We start from the raw sequence: 6,425 nt of genomic DNA on the forward strand, positions 1-6,425 counted from the left end.
TAGCACTGAAGGAAGTCTAGCCTTGCATTAGCATCACGTGTATACTTGACCCCTGTCCCCTACTAGACCTTAAGACCTTCTTGACCCCTGTCCCCTACTAGACCTTAAGACCTTCGAGGGCAGGGACAATTGGCATTCATCTTATCCCCGAAGCACCTAGCACAGAGCCTGAGACACAGGCCCCATAATTATCTACTGAATGGAACAGCACCAATGATGAATGTTAATCTATGGGACCCCAGACAATTGTTTTCTATGAAAGCTCTGTGACCTTTTAAAGAACCTGTTGTGTCTTCAAATTTACAAGTAGCACATGTAAATGTATTCGATAAAGGGGAGGGTGGAATTAACTGATGGTGATGTCTTCCCCCAGGTTCCAACCAAAAGCCAGGTGGCCCCCTGTGGGCCTTGTTTAACAATACCTGGGTAACTGCAACAAGGGTCCCAACAGCTAACAGAATGTATTCAGAAGGTGACTTTAGAAGTGCCAAGCTTCAGGAAGACCCAGACTGAGGAGGAACTGGACAATTTTAAGAAAGGGGTGGTTTGAACACTGGCTCTGGCGTCAGACAGAGCCCGGTTTGAATACTGGTTATGTTCCAGATATGTCACCCTGAACAAGCTCCTTATGCATTCGGGGGCTCAACTCCCTCATGTAAGAAAACGGGGGTAGTAACAGTACCTACCTCAAGGGGTTGTTGTGAACTCGGAATGAAGCAAAGTGCCTATTTGTAGAACGCGCTCAGTAAAGATGTAACTGCTGTTAAAAACAAAGAAGATGACACTAATAGGGCGGGTGGGAAGAGGAGTGGAAAGAAGGGGTAATGGGAACAGGACAGTGGGAATGAGGAGGGAACAAAATATCTCAGAGTAGACCTTTTTATATAGCTCTAACTCGGGATGTTTCACCATAGTAACTAATTAATTACAACTAGGATATGGGAGCCAGGGGCCTAAATAGAATACAAACACTAACAAAAGAATCAAAATGCATTACAGATGAATAACACAGCCACACTGAAAGGGATGGAGAAGAAAATAAGTAAGTAATAAGGCTTATGACAAAAAGATCTATCCGCAAATACTAGACTCTATTTAGTAAACGTGTTACAGGTATATGTAAGTACTTTATGATACTAGGGTTGAACAAATAAGTGAATAGAACCACATTCTTGATGTCAAAGACAAAAGTTAAGTTAGGGGGATCAAATATATGGTGATGGAAGGAGAACTGACTCTGGGTGGTGAACACACAATGGGATTTATAGATGATGTAATACAGAATTGTACACCTGAAATCTATGTAAATTTACTAACAATTGTCACCCCAATAAATTTAATTTAAAAAAAGGAAAAAAAAAGAAATAAAGAAATGGGGAAGGCTAGTGAGAATCCTGTGGTGTGGATTAGAGTGGAAAATCAGTATGTTTATTTGTGTATGTATACAGATAGACAGATACAGAAATAGATATAGATGTGTGTATATGAGTCAGAATGCTAGATTATATTGCCTGTTTCTGCCCACTGGGAGGACCTACCCCCATAATAAGCACACCTAATGCCCAGATCCTGGTTTCTAATACCATTCTTTTTTTTTTTCTAAACTTTTATTTATTTTTTTAAATAAACTTTTATTTATTTTAAATGTAATTTTCCAGGACCTATTAGCTCCAAGTCAAGTAGTTGTTTCAATCTAGTTGTGGAGGGCGCAGCTCACAGGTGCCCATGCGGGGATCGAACCAGCGACCTTGTTAAAAGCACTGCGCTCTAACCAACTGAACTAACCGGCCGCCCCTCTAATACCATTCTTCAGTACAGGAACCAGGGCTCCTTGGAATAATAGCTGTTTACAGATCAGAGCAGAGCAAATACAACGTGAATCTGTAATGTCCTGTGGTGCCAGGAAATCCGAAGTGCTTGTAAAAGCATGGAGGCATGACAAGAGGACACCAGAGCTGTGGGAAGATGCCGGGCAAGTGTTTCAGAGGAAGCCATGTGCCATATAATGGAAACTTTGTATGTTCAGAGCTCTCAAACACTGTCATAATGAAAGGAATGGAAAAAAAGGCTAGGAAAGGAAGTTCCACTGAAAAGCTACCAAGTTTGAAAGTCACTTCAGTCATGAATAATAATGAGGGGGCTCATGATGAAGTGCACCCATATTGTGTAAAGAGAAAACTTGAAACTTAATTTGGCAGTTTTTATCAGTTAATGCTTGAAGTTACAAATAATAATGAAAAACCATTAAAAAATCATTACTCTTTCGAGTGGTTTGAAGTATCTATAAAATTCACATTTAAAAATGGCAAAGAGTACATACAATCCTTCATGCCAGGAACTTATTTTGTCTGAAGCTGCCCACGGGATCGTAAAATAAGCCAGCAGAAAAATATGAAGATCACATTGGAGGAACTTGGTAATTATCTTTGAAAATGCTTCCTAAAGCCAGAGGAAAATGCTTCCTAATGCCAGAGGAAGACAGTTTACATTCTTAAAGATCAGCTGTAACCTCAAAGAGCTGTTTAATGTACAAGTCATTCGGAATTATTACCTTCAATGAACTTAATATTTTCCTCTCTGCTCTCAGTGTATTAGTTTCCACACAAGAGCTGGGCACTAAAGGTTAAGTTGCAATGAACTAAGAGGGCAGCTTCTGGAGTAAGATTTCCTGGGTTCAAATTCTTCACTTGCCACTTCTAGCTGTGTGATCCTGGGCAAATTCTGCAACCTGTCTTGGCCTGCATTTCCTCATGCGTTAAAATTTGGATGATTTAAAAAAAGAAAAAGAAAACTCACCTCACTGGGGTTATCATAAGGTTTCAAAAGTGCTTAGTACAGTTCCACTGCATATGGTAACAATTCAATAAATGTTAGCTATTATTAATAAAGAGTGGTTTCTTTGTTCAACCTCAAAAATGTAAGGTTTGCTTCTCATTGTAGGTAATTCAGATATAATTGTAAAATATTTTGCTTTTTAACTTTCTATCATTTATCCAATAAATGTTTATTGAGCACTATAATTTGCCAGGCGCTCTTGTAGGTGCTGGGGATCTAGCAGCAAACAAAACTGGCAAGGTCCTGCTTTCGTAGAGCTGACGGCATCCTGGGGGAGACAGACAGTAAGTAGAGAAGTCAAGGAAAAGATCCATTTGGCAGGTGCTTATGAGGGAACAGCTCTGCCACGGACATCTCCACATAGGCCACACAGACAAGGTCAAGTGCAGCCTGACCCAAGTTTCAGGGGAACGCCCTCTGACCCTCCCAGGAACATGGTAAGGTAAGCAGCCTTGTGAAAAGCTGCCCCCAAACTGTTTGTCACCCACCTCCCAATCTTGTGGGGGATGCAATGAGGCAGTTTCTCAACCACCCCCCTGCTTCCGGTAAGGCCTCAGACTTTCTACCTTGCCTCCGAACTTAGTAGTGCTGCAGGCTATAAAATCCTTTAGCTGGAGTATGGAGCCAGCTCTTCCCCCACAGGGCAACCCACTGCTGGTGTAATCTGTCCTCTCTGGTTGGGTGTCATTCTGTGGGACTGACATCATGATCCTGCTTATGCTAAGTAATAAACTATGTGTATTCACTTGGGCTTTCTGGTTTCCTTCCCAGCCGAATTGATGGCAGAGTGGCAAATCCAACCTAGTAGATGCCATAGCTGCCACTTAGGGACTGCTCGACCACTTGACAGTGCTAAAGACCACGAGGAAACTAACACAGAGGTAATGTAATGGAGAATGACTTTGAGGCAGCTAGACAGGGAGATCGGGAAGGGTTCACCATGGTAATACGTGAGCCGGCCAGGTTTACCTGGGGATTTGAGTGATAGGCAGAAGGGACAGCAGTTACAGGGGCCCTAAGGCCAAGGGGGTATTGGCAGGCTCTAGGAACTGAAAGAACGGCAGTGTGGGTGAAGTGAAGTGAGCAAGGCAGAGAAGCGTAAATGAAGTAGACAAGTGCCAAAGGAGAGCTTGAGTTTTCCAGCGTTAAGCAAGCATGTGATATAATCTGAAATACACTTTACAAAGATCATTAAAAAAAAGAGTCAAAAAAGATGAGTCTAACTGCAGTGTGGGGGCTGAACATGAATGGGGCAAGAACGGAGGCAGGGAATGCAGCTGGGAGGCTTGGGCAGCTCTAGCGAAGATGGTGGCAGCCAGGGTGCTGGGAACGGAGAGGCGGAGAAGAGTCAATCACCCGCCATTGTAAGGATTTGGGCTTTCACTCCCAAATGGGGAGCCACGGGAAGGATCTGAGCCAAAGAGTGACTCAATCTGACTAATGTTTTAGATAGGACCACTTTGAGAGATCCTAAAGTGATCTGTGTCCAGTCAGGAGATGGAGGACAAGGACGGAGATCAGGTGGGAGGCGACTACAATCCAGAATAGAAATGCTAGCTAATTTGTCCATGGCAACCTGCCCTCCACTAATGTGGCAATGGAACCTCTGGGATGGTCTCTTCCCTGAAATGTGCTGTGAATAAATAAAAATAATGTACATAAAGCACTTAGCACAGCATCTGACACATTAAATGTATTGAATAGTGGTTATTAGTGTCATTGCCAATTTTATTCCTGAAGACCCTGTACCTACTTATAGAACAGCTCTTAGAGGTTCTTGTGCCTTTAAAAATGCAAATAAAATCTTTTCACTCCCTACTTAAAATCCCTCAGTGCCTTCCCACTGGAATGCAGAAATTCCATACCCCTTGCCACAGTCTACCAAATTGTCCATAGTCTGGCCCTGGCCTTCCTCTCCAATCTTAGGTCCTACCATTCTCCTGAATCGCAGACACACTATCCTTCCTTCTCTCCCTCCTACACCTCAGGTGTTTTGTCAGGACAAAAAATAACAGGACTGATGTCCCAGAGGAACTGCTTTGCATATCTTATGCCTCAAATCTTTGGAATGTTAAAACAGGGCAAAATAACCTTTGGACTGAGCCTAAAGCAAACTTGTGTCCCAAAGAACTGTTTGCAAAGATAACAAGAAAGCAGATATGACTACAGAACTGATGACTACCAGACTGAAAATTAAAAACAGTTTAGAATTAACATCACTATGTTTATGTTGTCTGTACCTATAGAAATGCCTTCCTTCGATTGATGTAATTGTTTGATGTGTTCGTTTCCCTTCCCTTTCTCATAAATACCCCTTGCCTTTGTCTCCTAATCAGAACACTACTTGGGCTTCTGCCTGAATCACTGCTTCCCAAATACCTACTCTTTGATCTCAAATAAATGTTATTTGCCTCTCACTTTAAAATGCCTTTTATTTTTAGCTAACCATCATCATCTCAGCACCTTTTGCATTTGCTATTCCTACTGCAAGGAATTCTCTACTCCCAGCTCTTCATGGGGCTGATTTCCTTTCCATTCAAACAGCAACCAAGACCTTCCCTAAACACCTATGGCGCTTATATATCCCCCAGTCCCCAGCACGCTGCCGTTTTATATCCACCAGTCTGCCTGCCACTATTTGAAATTATCTTGTTTACTGTCCATTTGCCAGAATGAATGAAATCTTGCCTAGAATGAAATCTTCATGAACCCAGAAACCTTGCGTCTTCCCCAGTACCTAGCACACACAGGGTGCAGAGCGCTTTTCTAGAATCTCAAATGTGGGGAAGGACATCAACTGATTAACTTTCTAAACTAATGAATTAGAGCAATAGCCCAGATTATCTATAAGTCTTTTTATACATGGAATTAAAATGGGGAACTACCTACATTTACAGGTATGATACACATATGATATTCTGACCATTCACAGTACGGGAACACACGATGGGTTCAACACATACGAATTTTTCAGGTCACTAAAACTTACCTCGGCATTCTGTTTCCACAGCAGAGTGAACCCCAAGAACAGCTAAGAGACTCATGGAAGGATTACTTGAAGGTGCGCAAGTTGGGCGAGCAGGGGAAGAAGGAAGGGAGCGGAGAGGAAATGTGCGGTCCCGCGGTGGAATCCGCTGGCGGCAGCTGCAGCGGCAGCTGTGGCTGGGGCAGCAGCGGTAACCCGCAGCTCTAAAGACACAGGGGTCCCCAGGGCGAAACAGAGAATACAAAAGCCAGGAGGGCCCAGCTTAAAAGGCACAAGATTCAACATATCCAGAGGCCAACTACAGGCCAAACCAGAGTACTACCTGTGTTTCATCTACAATTCACACACCCAGAGGGAATTCTCTGCAGGCACAAGAGCCAATCCAATAGAGGCCAAACCACATTTAAGTGGTCAATCCTTATGTAGCAGAACACCATGCGGTGGGCAGAGCCAAGTCTCACAACGAGTCAGCCTAGGAGTTAACCCCACCTACTCACAAGCAAAAAGCAATTAAAGATCTTCTTCAACAGGACAATATACACAACACAAGAGTCACCTTTGGAGCACAGGCAGAGGAGAAGAACGAAGTAGTGCAAGTCAAATA

The sequence above is a fragment of the Rhinolophus hipposideros genome (assembly GCF_964194185.1).
Source record: "Rhinolophus hipposideros genome assembly, chromosome: X".
Taxonomy (NCBI): Eukaryota; Metazoa; Chordata; class Mammalia; order Chiroptera; family Rhinolophidae; genus Rhinolophus; species Rhinolophus hipposideros.